Source organism: Rhinatrema bivittatum, chromosome 7, assembly GCF_901001135.1.
Source record: "Rhinatrema bivittatum chromosome 7, aRhiBiv1.1, whole genome shotgun sequence".
Lineage (NCBI taxonomy): Eukaryota > Metazoa > Chordata > Amphibia > Gymnophiona > Rhinatrematidae > Rhinatrema > Rhinatrema bivittatum.
In genome coordinates, this window is record NC_042621.1 from 191,198,684 (window position 1) to 191,215,132 (window position 16,449).

A 16,449-nucleotide genomic window follows, 5' to 3' on the forward strand; every position below is an offset into this window, starting at 1 on the left:
TGTTGAATAGGCTCGGCATGCGCAGGGGGAACTTGGGGCAGGTTTTCGGGGGGTACGCATGTATCTTACGCACGTACCCCTTTGAAAATCTGCCCCAAAGAGTGCATCTTTTGTGATCACATTTCATTCTCTAAAACTTTAAAGATGAATTTTAAAATCCCTATGTGTGCTGAAATTAGGGGATGCCTGAATATGTTGGGCCGGTGCGCATCGAGCGGTTATTGAAAGCCGCACAGATAGGGGCCATATCTCCCACTGCATGCACAAATGAAATGTTTCTAATAAGGGGTGGGACGTGGGCGTGGCCTGGGCGGGGCATGAAATTATAACTTGAAATTAGCGTGTAAATACTTATGCACACCGGCATGCGCTCGGGTCCCCTGTCGCGTAATTTTACTTCTGCTATGGATGATGTGTAAGTAATAAAACAAAAAAAAATCTTCACAGATCAGCAGTGTTTTAAGGATCTGGTCTAAGGGAGGAACAAGGGCTATTAAACTAGTAGGGGTGGGGGGTGGGTGTTTTGGAAGACCTATCCCTTAAATGGGCGAACTGGGAATGAACTGGGAAAACTGGCAATGACATCAGCATGTATGTCTTAAAATTCTCTCAATTATGCAGTAGAAGTGGGATTTGCATGCACTTAGAATTGAGTGCACATGTGCATGCTGTCGGGCTATTTTATGACATGCATGCATATACACGCGTATGTTATAAAATAGCTGTGTCCCTGGGTGCAGGATGATGAACGCATCCACATGCTGGTTTAAAAATTACCATCCCAGGAAGCAAAATTATTCCACAGAAATAACTGCGTGAGCAAATAGCATTATGGGAATTTTTCCTGTAGGTGCTACATTAGAGAGTTTGATAAAAGTCCCATTGCATGTTGGGGAACATGCAATAAACTTCAATATCTGTGTTAAGGCTCTCTTGTGTATGCTAAAAATAGTATGCTATGCATGTAAATAGTGTGCCTTAACATGCATTTTAAAGGGGTCCAAGAAGATGTCAGCATAACCATGCTAGAATTAATGTGTCCATGAATGCAAATTAAGGGAAGCCTATGTAAATGAGGGTTTACTAAGCATATGGTAAGTAGTGTGGCATGCTTGCCCTCTTGCTATTTACTGAGTGCTTGATAACCGGCTGACTGCACATTATTAAATACCTGCCTTGGACTGAGTGATAACTTGTTAATGTGCATGCTATTAATAGGGCTCAGATAAATGGAAACAGAAGGCCTGAAAATTAAGGATACATTCAAGAGATGACACTATAAAACTGTACCCATAGACCCTTGAAGATGCACACATTTGACTATCTTTCCAAAACCAAAATACAACCAGCATACACATTTTTATGGAATTCATAAACTCACACACACATACACACATACTTATAAATATATTCAGTCCATAAATATGACTTCTCAAACAAAACAATTACACATCACAGAGGCTTTATTTCTCCACACCTCATAATGTACAAGACACAGACGCCCGGATTTTAGAAGGCCTGTGTGCTTAAAATCCGGGGTTTATGTATGTGGCCGGGCCTTGTGCACGCTGAGTACATTTTCAAAGGGGCCCGGCCACACACATAAACCCCAATATGAGCATAAGTGCTGGGCCTCCTCAAAGGGGCAGGCTGGGGGGGCGTGTTCTGGGCTGGGTGGGGCCGGTCATTGAATGCTGGCCAGGCCCTGAAGTAAATATGAAAACAAAAAAAACCCAAAGGTAGATAGGTAGGGTTTAGGGGGTGGGGAGGAGAGGAGAGGGGAAGAGGAGGGAGTTTAGGTAGGGAGGGAGGGAACTGGGGAAGGCCCGATTGTGTTGCCGCATGGAAATTGCAAAAGTCCCTCTAATTGCGCGCGTGCCACCTGTACATGTGCGCGCAGATTGTAAAATCCAGCGCGCATGAGCATGTGGTCACCTGATTTTATAACATGTGCGCACATGTTATAAAATTAGCACGTCCATTATAAAATCTACCCCAGAGGTTTCATTTTGTTGTGTCAACAGTCTCCATGATTGTCAGAATCACTGCTGTTCTTGATGTGGTTAATTTGGCCAATAAACACTGCAGGCATTTAGAGACTTGACCGTGAACAGCTGTTTTTGTGGGGTGCCCAGCCCCACTCTCTTCCCCTAGGATAAAATGACTAGCCAGGTCTCATCTCTCCCCAATGTTAAAGAAAATTTTCATTGGCCACAAGCAGGAAACATGGAAGAATTGGGAAAAAATGACAGCATAGACAAAAGAAGTAACAGAGGAGACATACTGACACACACTTGTGCACTTCAAAAATAAATCCACCTTTATTAACACAAGGCAAATTTATTTCCAAGCAATTAGTTACTACAGGACAAGGGTATTTTCTGTTATTGACATTGTTAGTGTAACCAACTACCACAGCAGACATTCAGAGTATTGAGGATGAACAGTAGCCTGAGTCTCAAAGGCTTCAATGAGCTCACCAATTGTATTGGCTTGATGATTGCAGAGTTCTTTTCTATGTATTCAGAGGCACTAGCAGACTGTGTGGTCCAAATGATGCATTGTCTACACTACAGGGTGGTCATACGAAAGAATTTATTTATTTAGAAGTGTTTTTATTCCGCCTATAGCAAAAATTTGTACTAAGCGGATTACAGCATAAAATATAATATAACAATCAGAAAATACAAACAGTTAAGAATGTAATAGACTAGACTAAAATACTATTTCCTTTTTCATTAACAGAGGCGAGCTACATCCACCTATGAATTAAATGCTTGTCTAAACAAGTGAGCTTTAAGCTGCTTTCTGAAACTGCTACCCTCATAGATAGCACGTAACCTATCTGGCAGGGAGTTCCAGAGCTTTGGCCCTATTACAGAAAAGGCCCTTAGGTGTGTCTCCTGTAACCTTGCTACCTTAGCTGTCAGAATTCCCAGATCTATATCCTTTGACTGTACAATTGAGAACATAATATTTCAATATATGTTCTCAAATATAAGAGGCCTTCCATCTTCAGAACCTTAAAAATCAATACTAAAATTGTAAATTCTATGCAAAATTTCACTGGGAGCCAGTGTAACTTCTTTAAACAGAGGGCAATATGCTCCCAATACTGCCCTCCTGATATTGGTTTAGCTGCAGAGTTTTGAAGGACTTGAATTGCCCTCAATGAGACAACTGGAAACTCAGTAGGCAAGGAATTAGAATAATCGACAAATGCCTGAACTACTGTACAGAAATTATCCTTATCAAGAACATATTTGAGATGTCTTAACATTCTGAGCTTAAAATTACCAAATTTTAAAATTTACTGTAAAATATCTTTAAAAGTAAGCCTAGAAACAAACATAAATCCTAGGTTCCGCTCTGCTTCCTTAAATGGTACAATAGTACCTAATAGAGAGAGATTACTTAAATTATATTTAGCCAAATATTTGGGCTTATGTTTGAAGCAAATTGCTTCAGTTTTCCCTATATTCAAGATTAGATGATTCTGCTTCATCCTGCTATTAATCAGCTGAAGCTCTCATCTAGAAAATGTAGGGCAGCAGTAGGATTTCCCCTTAAAGTAAAAAGCAGAATTGCTTACCTGTAACAGGTGTTCTCCGAGGACAGCAGAATGTTAGTTCTCACACATGAGCAACATCATCAGACATAGCCCAACACAGAAAGCCCACATGAAAGCCTCCAGAACCAGTGTCCTACTGAATCAGGGTAGCCAGATTACAACCCTTCCATCCTCCCTTCTTTCCCCAACTATGTCTTCTCATGCCACTTTTGAAAACACTTATTGATACAAGAGACAGATGGATCTAAACACACACTCATAACAGTTTTCTGTTTTATCCCTAAATTCGGTTCTCCTTTTACCTGGCTTCCTGAAATCTAGGAGGAGGAGGAGGAGCTAACTAAACTTAAAGTAGATAAGGTGACAGAGCCAGATGGGATACATCCGAGGGTACTAAGGGAACTTAGAGATGTCCTGGCAGCTCCACTGGCTGACCCTTTCAATGCTTCTTTAGAGTCTGGAGTAGTTCTGGAGGACTGGAAAAGGGTGAATGTGGTTCTATTCATAAAAGTGGAAGTAAGGAGGAGGCTGGGAACTATAGGCCAGTTAGTCTGACCTATGTGGTGAGCAAACTAATGGAATCACTGCTAAAACAGAGAATAGTGCAATTTTTGGAAACCAATGGATTACAAGATCTGAGGCAGCATGGTTTTACCAGAAGAAAACTTGTCAAATGAATCTGATCAATTTCTTTAATTGGGTGACCAGAGAGTTGGATCAAGGGAGAGTGCTAGACGTAGTATACTTGGATTTCAGCAAGGCCTTTGATACAGTTCTGTACAGAAGACTTATTGTATGCCCTTAGTATGGATCCTAAGCAAAACTGACTGAGTTAGAAATTGGCTAAGTGATAGGCAACAAAGGGTAGTGGTAAATAGAGTTTTCTCTGAGGAAAAGGTTGTTACTAGCGGTGTGCCTCAGGGATTCTTCCTTGGACTGGTTCTTTTCAACAATTTTGTGAATGACATAACAGTATACCCTAGAGGAAAGGTGAGATAGGAGAGATAGGATAGAGACATTTAAATATCTCAAAGGTTTCCATGTACAGAAGGTAAACCTTTTTCAATGGAATGGAGGCTCTAGAGTGAGGGGTAATGAGATGAGGTTGAAAGAGGATAGACTCACGAGTAATCTTAGGAAATATTTCTTTACAGAGAGGGTGGTGAATGTGTGCAACAGCCTCCCAGTAGAAGTGGTGGAGACAAAAACAATATCTGAATTCAAGAAAGCATGGGATAGATACAGGGAATCTCAAAGGAAGTGATGGGAATTATAATGCTAAATTAATTGGACGGCTGGATTGATTGGAAGGGCCACACAGGTTTTTTCTGTCATCATGTTTCTATGTTTCTATTAAATCTCCCACTTCTTCCCTTAGCACAGAGTCACTTGTATACACTATTGAAGCAAGTAAAGGAGCCAAGAGAAAAGCAGAAATGAGCTCAGTTTAGTGTGATTATGTTATTTAGCTTCCCATTTATAACTAATATGCTCACACTTTTTAACCAATATATCTGCAGATTTCCATGCACAATAATAGCACAAGCACACTATCAATGAAATGTTTTAGCAGGTAAATGCTAAATCATTTGCATCACTTGTTAAATGACATTTTAATTTCCAATTGTACCTTAAACTTACTATAGCAGAAGTTTTATTGCATAAGCTCCTTTATGCACAGATTTTTGCTGAGAAGATTATTTCTATGAAGTTGCAGTAAATTAAGAGATATATTTTATATTTCAAAACTGTAAAATCAAATTGACTTACAGTACATTCTTTTCATACTTACTTTAGACCAAAACATAAATCTAGTCTTAAATCTTAAATAAACCAGGATGTTGCTGTACAACTGTTGCATCGGCCAGTCACAGGATTCGTGACGGCCTGTCTTACCCTCCTCCCCGTGACTTTCCGGAGCTGGCCTTGCTCTGGGGCAGGACGGGGGAGGCGTTCAGGAAAGCCTCCAGGTGTTTCTGGCCGGGCCTCCTCCTGCGAGCCCATGTTTCGTGGTGAAGACGCCGCCGAAGATGCCGCCAAAGACTCCCATGGTACAGGGCCTTAGGTGCGCACGTGCACCCCCCCCCCCTTAAAGGGGCCACGGCGAACCAGGACTGTTGGCCCCTCCAGATGACGTCAGCCCTGGAGAAGTACATAAGGTGGCTCCTGGCACTCAGGAGTCGCCTTAGCAACTTTTCCCTTCCTTTGTGGGTTAGTTGCCCTCCGGCTCTTCTGTCTGCTGACCTCGGTCAACCTCCGCCTAGATTTGACCTCTTCCTGTTTCCGGACTTCCTTAATTGCTGCCTGGTTCTGACCTCTGCCTGTCCATTGACCACGTCTGCACGCCACCTGGAACTGAACCCTTCCTGAATGCTGACCACATCTGAACACCGCCAAGAACTGACCTTTGCCTGACTGACCATCCACGGACTGACCATTGGTATTGACCCCTGCTTGGCTGACCACACTACCCTTGACGCTGGCCTTGATCCTTGCCATTCATTCAGAGATTATTTTCTGGCCTTCTCTGGCATCCTGGACTTCTAGCCTGAACATCGACCTCGCACCCTTGATCATGGTGGGCACCTCAGAACTTTCTCTCAAGGAGATCCTGCGAGGCCCACCTAAGACCAGGTGACCCAGGTAACCAAGGGCTCAACCTGAGGGAACCCCTGGTTGCTAGTGGTGAAGCTCCAGCTAGCCTCTCTCTCCTCTTGTGCTCTGCCTCCTTGTGTCAGATGCTCTCTGGTCCGACTAGGGAGCCTACCAATCCTGCACTAGGCCAAGGGTCCACCTCCCGGCGCAACAACAACTCCTTATCTCAGAGCCAAGGCAGGGATGCATATAAAACATGATTATAGCAAAAATCAATGAAAAATGAACTCAGGGAAAGAGATTTTTAAGAGATAGAAATATGGCTATACTGAATAATGCACCCTATTATTACAAAAGTATAAAATATAAACAATAAACTGTTTTAAGACAAAACAGATAAGAAATACAAAAATACAGCCAAAAGAGAAAGCTGTAGAAACAAGGAACTGGCAGAATGATGTTTTGCAAACTCTTGCTGGTACTACTGCTTTAAGAGAGACAGATGACATCAGCCCCGGAGAAGTACATAAGGCGGCTCCTGGCACTCAGGAGTTGCCTTAGCAACTTTTCCCTTCCTTTGTGGGTTAGTTGCCCTCCGGCTCTTCTGTCTGCTGACCGCGGTCGACCTCTGCCTAGATTTGACCTCTGCCTGTTTCCGGACTTCCTTGATTGCTGCCTGGTTCCGACCTCTGCCTGTCCATTGACCACATCTGCACGCCAACTGGAACTCAACCCTGCCTGTCCAATGACCACATCTACACTCCACCTGGAACTGACCCCTGCCTGAATGCTGACCATGTCTGACCACCACCTAGAACTGACCTTTTGCCTGACTGACCATCTACAGACTGACCACTGGTATTGACCCCTGCTTGGCTGACCACACTAACCTTGATTCTGGCCTTGATCCTTGCCATTCATTCAGAGACTCTTTTCTGGCCTTCCCTGGCACCCCAGACTTCTAGCCTGAAAATCAACCGCGCACCCTTGATCGTGGTGGGCACATCTCAGAACTTTCTCTCAAGGAGATCCTGCGAGGCCCACCTAAGACCAGGTGACCTGGGTAACCAAGGGCTCAACCTGAGGGAACCCCTGGTTGCTAGTGGTGAAGCTCCAGCTAGCCTCTCTCTCCTCTTGTGCTCTGCCTCCTTGTGTCAGATGCTCTCTGGTCCGACTAGGGAGCCTACCAATCCTGCACTAGGCCAAGGGTCCACCTCCCGGCGCAACAACAACTCCTTATCTCAGAGCCAAGGCAGGGATGCATATAAAACATGATTATAGCAAAAATCAATGAAAAATGAACTCAGGGGAAGAGATTTTTAAGAGATAGAAATATGGCTATACTGAATAATGCACCCTATTATTACAAAAGTATAAAATATAAACAATAAACTGTTTTAAGACAAAACAGATAAGAAATACAAAAATACAGCCAAAAGAGAAAGCTGTAGAAACAAGAAACTGGCAGAATGATGTTTTGCAAACTCTTGCTGGTACTACTGCTTTAAGAGAGACTGAGTAGAAGAAAGAGGAAGACTAAGAAAAATATTTGGAGGCAGTGTTCTCTTAAAGGGTAGATTTTAAAAGATGTGCGTGGATTTTATAACATGCGTGCACCAGCGAGCACATGTTATAAAATACATGAGCCGTGCGCACAAGGGGGGGTAAAATTTTGCAAATTCAAGCGGTGATGAGATCGGGGCTCCCTCAGTTCCCTCCCAGTCCTCTCCAATTTAGAAACGGACTAGGAGGGAACTTTCCTACCCCCTACCCTAACCTCCCTTCTCCTTCCCCTCTCCTCCCCACCATCTAAATCCCTTTTTTATTTTTTTTACCTTTTTTATTTGAGTTACTTCAGGGCCCGACCTGAAGTAACTTGCATGCGCTGGCAGCCGGCCGGCAAGCGAGGCTCCGGACAGCGAGGAATGGCGCTGTCCCGGCCCACCGCACTCTGCCCCCTGGACCGCCCATACCCGCGCCCTCCCCCCCGGCCCGCCCATTTGTCAGGGCCCGCCACTTACACGCATGGCCGGGCCCTTTTAAAAATGCCCGGCCACATGCGTAAGTGGCGATTTCTACGCGTATGGCATATTTAAAATCCAGCTGTTAAGTTCTGGAAAAAATGGGAATATTGAAAAAATTTGGATTCGTTTTTTTTATTTTGGGGGGAGTTCAGCATTTGTGGTTTATTTTATTTTGATTAATTTATTTGAAATGAAATAAACCAAGAAAAAAAAAAGAAAGGAAAAACAAAAACAATGTCAAGTTTGGATTCCACCCCCCCCCCCCCCCCGATCCACTGAGTCAAGAGTGCTTCCCAGCTCTTCCTGCCACTCCAGTGCCATTCTCCAAAATTGCACTAGCCTCAGGTCAGCTGGCATCATTTTAAGGCATGGCATTCCGCAGGGCAGGAGTGGATGGGAGTTGCTCCTGCCCCATTTGGATCCCAGCTATGGGACAAGCTCGGGAAGCTTTTTGTTTAAGATTTTTGGTGCATTTGATCAGCGGGAGAGAGGGATGTTTTGCAAATAAAATGAAACAAAACAGAAAATGTCATTGGCATTTTCTTCGTATGCCATTTTAAGTGAAAGTTTGTCCCTGGTAAGTTGTGACATCTTTTATTGGATCAACAAAAAGATGAATGAGCTTTGAAACCACAAGGATATACTCTTCAGATGTGACTGCACACCTGAAAAAAGGAAAAGATGGTAACTAACAAGAGCTAGTGAGATTAAGGCATAGGAAGTTACCTAACATTTTTAACCAGAAAAAGAAGACTCATTTGTTCTTTCTCAAGGAATGATGTGATCTTCATATCCTCCTGCAACAGACTTCTCTATTGTCCAAGTAGCATAGACAGCCCAATATCCAAAAAGATAGGTAGGAATTTAGTTGCTCTCCATTTTACCATAACAACAGTTGATTATCATGGGATAAAACATGTTTCTGCATTCACAAGATAATTTTTATTTTCTAAGCAAAGTCTCTGACTTTTTTTTTTTTTACTTACATCAAATTACTGAAATATGACATGGGACCCATATACATTAAAATATAATAATACCTAATATTCAAATTAAAGTTGCAGAGAGAAAGCAGAGAAAAGCAGTCCTGAGCTTAAATATTCAACCTTTTTCATTCCTGCAGCAGCAGAGTTGAGGTTTCTGAAATGTGACCCTTTAAACATTTGCTAATTTTGTTTTCTCTCCCAAGCTTACAAGTGCCTTGGTAAGCAAAATAAAGGTGGCTGGTTAAAGTATCAGGTTATCTTCATATTATTGATGTGCATTATACCTGCTTGAGATGAAACCTAAGATTTGTTTTGCTCACCTTTTTAAAATGGTTGTGTATTTTGTTTAGACATAATCTACATTCTGCTTGTGAGTATTGCTCAACACTGCCACAAATTAGGCCAGACACTTGCTGCTGACAGTCAAATGTTTTTTTTTTTCCTGGTGGAGATGAGAAGGCAGCAAAAGAAAGAGGGAGAGAGGAGCATGGGTGCCCTTCCAGCAGGACTGTTTCTGCAGCTGCTGTGTATGTTAATCCAGAGCACTGAACACTCAGCACTAAATATAACCACCAGTGTCCTTTTACATGACAAGAAAAAAATTGTAAAAGCAACTCATTAACTGCAGGGTCAAATTAGTCTTAGTTTTGTTTAGTAAGGATATACAAATTATAAAGGGTAAGTGCTTAGCTGGCAGCTTTAACAAGCAAGGCATTCTTGAAAAACAACTCAAACAAATCCTTGAAGATTACAGGTAAATACTTCCTATACCGATGCCTAACCACCTATTGAATTCTACCAAAAGTTCTATTTCTCTTTCATTCCAGCTTGCATTTTAAGGAATTTAACACTGGCCTCCATTATCAAGAGACTACTGTAAGCATTTCCTTTCCCTCCTCAAAGCACTCATACACTGTAGCTTTATCCAAACATAGTAATAATCTGAAGTGGTTACCTTTTTCTGTTCACCCAGGTGTTTAATATCCAGCCTTGGCACTCTGCTGCAATGGCAAGTACCCAGAAGAAGTCTAAGATAAACAAAATGGCAAGGCAAGTAATCCTTCAGGTCCTCGGGGTCATCAGCCAGCAGTCCACAGGGCTAAAGGAGTTAACCTCACTTTTAGAGAAAATGGCTGTCAGAAGCTAGGGGGAACCTGTCACCACCGGACCAGCAGTATTTGTCAGTTTGCAGGTCTGAAGTTATTTTGGGCACCATGAACCATGTGCCTGAGAAACATTCCATCTCATTGGAGAGGAGAGCACTGAGCAGAGGGATTCCACTTCTGTAACAGTACCTATTGACAGACTCTACCTATATATATATATATATATATATATATATATATATATATATATATATATATATAGATATAGTCTTTGCTGATTCACACCACAAGTTAAACTATAAGGCATAAGTTATTTTAGTTGGGACAATATTTGACTACCTTGATTTTACTTGATTTATGTTATTTGAGTCCATTATTATTTTTTTTTTTTTAAATTGTGCATTTTTAAATATTTGTTTCAGTTTAGGGGTAATAATTCTATAGATTGTGCTTTTATTTTGTTTTACTGTTGAAGTTTTTTTTTTAATTTATTATTTATTGAAGTTTTACAAATATATCACAGAACAAAGTTCTCAGAATTATCAGGCATCATATTAATAACAGAATAACAAAGGAAATAGAAAAAACATTCAGGATATTTTCCCTTACAGACAATATGTCTTTAATTATAGGAAATTGGGAGACTAAAATGAAAATAAAGCAGTCATAATAAGAAATCAATAATCATACTTTCATTAACCATTTAGCTAACCCATGCCTATTAATTCTAGTGCCAACCTCCCCCCCCCCCCCCCCCGTAGGCTTCTATTTAGGAATGGGAGTCGATATATACCCTTAATTGTTCAGGTTCTACAAAAATATTCTTAGAGTCCTGAAATACAACAATACATTTGCATGGAAAACGAAGTACATATTTGGCACTCTCAACACAACCTCTTCTCTCATTGAAATACATTTTTTTCTCTTAATCTGTGTGCTTTTTGTAATATCAGGAAATATTCTAATCTGATATCTATAGAAATTTTGGGATTGATTGCGAAAGTAAGTTCTTAATACCAAATCTCTTTCCAAAGCAAAGCAAATTGTACCAGTAGAGTTGCTCTATCTTCTACAATCATTTCGTGGGACTTCTCAAGAATTGAAGTTAAGTTTGTAGATATATCTGTTCTTTGATCCTGTTCTAGATTTTTTTCTTCCCTATATTGTGGTAAATAATACATTTTTACTATAACAGGAATTGCCAGCTCAGGAATTTTGAGTAAGTTTAGCAAATAGCTCTTAAACAGCTCACGATGTGATATCAGTCTGATCCTGGCAAAATTCAAAACTCTTAAGTTAGTTCTTCTTAACTGATTTTCAATGTTCGCCATTTTGTTCAGCTGAAAGTTCTCAGATTTAACCAGATTGCCTTGTATCTTCTCCACCTTAACTATTTTCTGTTCGAGACCTTTCATTGTTGTTTCCATATTCACAATTTTACTTTCCAAATTCTGAGTTTTAGATATACTCTCCTTTACTAGGTTAGTCAAAGAACTAATCGATTTTTCCATAGAAGACGAGATTTTCCATATTTCTTCTAGTGTAATTTTTGATGGTTTTATCAATGGCGGATTACATACTACTTGTATATCGCATTCTCCCCTTCCTACCTCCACGGGTTCGCCTCCTTCGCCTGCTCAATACTGTGCCATCATGCTTAAGCCCCTGGAGCCCGCTAAGCCTGGATTCTCCGAAGGCGGCGAGATTTCACCGACCCTCCTCTAGGTGCCTACCTCCGCCGAGGCCGTTTGTTTCTCCACTAGAGCAGCTGTTATAATCTCAGACTCCTCAAACTTTCCGAGCGGAGGCTCCAGAGTTATTGGCGTGCCGGGGCTGAGTGATGTTTCATCGGCCAGGGGGCTCAGCATCTGCTCTCCACTGACACCACCAGCGGCTCCTCCCTCCGGCAACAGTTGCATGAGTCCAGCGAACGCTTCTTCGATCCGAGGCTGCCTTACATCATGAAGTGGTGTCGAGGTAATATCTTTTATTTTTGCCTTACGTTTTGTGTGTGGCATTATCCACAACAAATGAAAGTCTTAGAAATTGTAAATTTCAGGAAATTAGGCAAATTCAAAGTGGAACACTACCAGAGCTCAGTCGTCTGCTGTTCACTCTTTGGCGGCCATTTTGGTCTCCTTACTGTTTAAGTTTTAATTGTTTTTTAGTTTTGTAATCTGCTTTGAATAATGTATTTCATAAAGGTGGAGTATAAATATTGGAAATGAAAGTCAATTACATTTCTCATTCATTCTGTATTTTACTAAGAAGACACGTCATATCAAAATACATAGATGTATCTGGGCTTTGTTGATTTTTAAGCTCATTGTCCTAACTGCACCTACAGACTTTATATCTTATCGCTGCCTTCACCTAAACACTTAGGGGTAAATTTTATAACATGCACATACGTGTCCATGTGCGCGTGGTTCCCGGCGCATGCACAAGGATGCGCCAATTTCATAACCCCCTAAAACTAACCTACCTTGCCTGTTTTTTTAAATTTTATTATTTGCTGCTCCTTAGCAGCAGAAGTAATTTACGCATGATGGCCGGCTGCTGGTGTATGCTTCCCTGGGACAGCGGATAATGGCCACTGTCCCAGCTGGCCTCTGTCCCGCCCTGCTCATCCCCGCCCCTTTGAAGAGGCCCAGCACTTGTGCATGTACCGGGGTTTATGTGCATGGCCGGGCCCCTTTGAAAATTCACGTGGTGCCGCAAGGCCTGGCCAGACGCATAAACCCCAGATTTTACGCTTGGAGGCCTTTTAAAATTTGGGCGCCATTTAGCTGGTGGTTTGTCTGTCTGTCTTTATTAGAGCAAGGACTCCATGGAGTAGGGATTGTCTGTACAGTGCTGTGAATAGCTTGTAGCACTATATAAATCTTGAGAATTAGTAGTAGTAGTAGTAGTAGTATTATACTCTGCCACTGAATAAAAATCACATTGATACTTTTTCTAATAAGTTTCCTTTAACTGTACTCATACATGACATTTAATGGAAATGTGAAAGGAGATCAACAGTGAATTTATGAAATAATACTGCACTTATTACTAACACATTTTTACAAACAACGTTAGAATAAAGACCATAATGTTAAAATCAAAAACACTTCTAGTTCTAAGAGGTTGGCAGGAAATCACATGTTCATGTTTCAGAAGTAACTAATGAACCATACAACAGGAATCAATTTACAAGTGAAGAAATTCTAACCAAGCTGTGATATATGGGAAAGGCAATTTTCAGAAGCCATTTAGATCTACAAGTGTTATTTTGAAGGGAAAAATAATAACTGCAGCAAAAGCAGGGCAAATATCTGCAGCTACTTTTTTCCCCAGCTCAGTTTTCCAGGGAAATTGCATGTGTCTGACAAGACAAAGTGTCTGAGATCGCTGGAACAAGGATACTCAAGGCATAGCAGAGATTCTCATCTGTCCTCTTGGCCAGAAGTAGACCACAGCAAAAACATGTTCAGTGCTGCCTTCATGTAGCTCTGAAAGCTTTCTAATGGACAAGTTATCCCACTTTCAAATCTCTCTAATGCAGAAGTAATGCCTGTACTAAATCTGTCCATAAATGCTGTTATTTCACTCTCCATGTTGCGTTTTCTTTTTGTCACAGCAGGGCCAGGCTGTGGGAGAATGAGTTGTGTATACTAAGTAAAAAGAAAAGGTACCCAGCACTAGTGTCCACACCGTGAGAACACAGATAAACACTTATTTTTAGTATTCTGAAAGAAGCCTTAATTTACAAACACCTAAAATCAGAAGCTCTAATTATACTTTACAAGATTGGGGTAACCAGCTGCTTGTCAGTCATGGTTTTTTCAGCTCCTCTTTCAAAGCATTCTGGGAGTCTCATGATTTGTGCAACCTTGAAAGAGAGAACTTATTTGTCTGCTCTTTATGGTCTATATAAGGGAAAACTCACTAAAGGCTGCTAATGGTTAAAATGCCTGCTAAGCCAGTTTAGCATGCACAATATATAACATGCTAGTCACTAAAGCCTTAGAGGTAGATCTTCAAAACATACGCGTGCGCGAACAAAAGTACACCAGATTTTATAAGATACGCGCGTAGACGCGCGTATCTTATAAAATCCGGAGTCGGTGCGTGCAAGGCTGCGCAAAATCGGCAGCCTGCGCGCACCGAGCTGCGCAGCCTGTCTCCGTTCCCTCCGCGTCCACCCACCTTCCCCTCCCTTCCCCTATCTACCCCACCCCCCAGCCCTACCTCAATCCCCCCCCCTTACCTTTGTTGGGCAAGTTATGCCTGCTTGAAGCAGGCGTAACTTGCGCGTGCCGCCCTGGCATCCCCCAGCACAGGCCGCAGTGCCGGGGGACTCGGGACCGCCCTCCCGCTCCGCCCCCGCACTGTCACCACGCCCCTGGACCCGTCCCAGACCACCCCCTGCCCCGGAGACGCCCCGGACATGCCCCCTCCCGCCCCTTTTACGAAGCCCCGGGACTTACACGCGTCCCGGGGCTTTGCGCGCACCGGCGGCCTATGCAAAATAGGCACGCCGGCGCACGAGTGCCCTGCGCGCGTAAATCCAGGAGGATTTACGCCCGCAGGAATTTTAAAATCTACCCCTTAGGGAAGAATTTTCAAAAGGTTGCACATGCAAAAATTAGAATATATGCATATAAACAGCATGTATGCACATTCATGATATACATGCATACATGTTATTTTATAAACATTAAACATGTGCACGTCAATAAAGATTTACACACAAATATACACATATAAAAAAGGGGTTTTCTAGGGGAATTCAGGGGTGGGGCCAACTTATGCGCGTGCAAGTTACTATTTTAAAAGAGACTTAAGCGTGCAAATTTGGCAACGTGCTCATGTAATTTTACACATGCTATCAAATGTGGTATCAAATATGTTTATACTGTATTACTGACTGGGTGGGAGGTCTAGGTGAACTGGGGAGAGTTCGGCTTAAAGAACCAGGAAGGTCTTAATGATCTGGAGATGGACTGAGTGAACTGGTGGAGAAATAAAAATATTAGTTCATTTCCTTTTTGCATACATGCTAGAAAATTTGCTGACTTATACACGTGACTAGGGTCTTACGTGGGTAGGTCCTACTTAACTTTTGCATGTAAATTATCCACATATATGATTTTATGCACATTTTTTGTATCATATATGCAGTCAGCAGTTCAGTGTCACTCAGCAGGATAAATTCTGATTTATCCAGCTAAATGGCAGCCACTAAACTCCACCATTATTTATTTAAATCTCAAAAATTACTTCATATCTGGCTTAGTAAGTTAGTTAACTTAATTATATATTCACACGTATCTATACATATGCAAAAATTTTGCAGCGTAGTGTTGTGGAAACACGGCTAGAGGTTCCATCTCTGATGTTTTCGTGTGCCCCTTGGCCCCGATACAGCCGCAGAGGGGCTCCGGCAAGCACTGAGGCAGGTGAGAGGTGACCCAGCATGGGCTAAAGATGGAAGGATGATGACCTCGACCACAGCCACACCTCTACACAGCAGAGAGGAACCCAAACAAAGCAATGTTGGTCTCATGAGTTGTCCTCCGACTACTCCAAGTCCTTTTGGACCTTCCGCACGAAGCAGCAACCGCAACAGGGCGGACAGTGGTCAGAGGATGAGGACATCAAAGACGAAGGCTTGAAGTGAGATAGGACTCAGGATACGTGAAGTGGAACATCACTCCGGATACGTGAAGTAAGACGAGACTTTGACATGAAGAAATGCAATCTGGATACGTGGAGTGAAGAGGAACTCTGATCACGTATATGAAGAAACTCTGGAAGGCCATGAGTTGCTTGAAGAGGACTTGGTTGGTACTGGACATCACACACCCTACACAACCTAGCCAGACTGGTCTCGGACCATGCAGGCAGAGCGCCCTACACAGCCAGGGTAGGCTGGTCACGGACCACGCTAGTGGTTCCCCACACAAGTAGGCAGAGCTGAGTCGGTACTGCACATCACACACCCATACACTCAGCCAATGAAGACAGGTCACGGACCATGCTGGTGGTTCCCCACACAGGGAAGCAAGAAGATGAAGTGAAGACTTTGACGAAGCCTGTTCCAAAATGCACCCTGCACAGCTGATAAAGGCCAGGCAGGGCCATGCTGGAACGGATCGGATAATAGAGTTCATTCGTGAAGT

At 42.4% G+C, this 16,449-nt stretch overlaps 1 protein-coding gene across 4 annotated transcripts in view; it reads right to left on the minus strand.

Moving 5' to 3' along the window:
• Positions 1 to 16,449, minus strand: part of MYPN (myopalladin) — a 389,049-nt gene that overhangs the window by 293,334 nt on the left and 79,266 nt on the right. The window contains exon 1 of one of the 4 annotated variants that reach the window (XM_029609691.1): positions 10,132 to 10,303. The exons of the other annotated variants lie outside the window; for them this stretch is intronic. The gene's annotated coding sequence lies outside the window, so the exon portion shown is untranslated. Of the gene's footprint in view, positions 1 to 10,131; positions 10,304 to 16,449 lie in introns of those variants that run through there. 4 annotated transcript variants of the gene reach the window in all.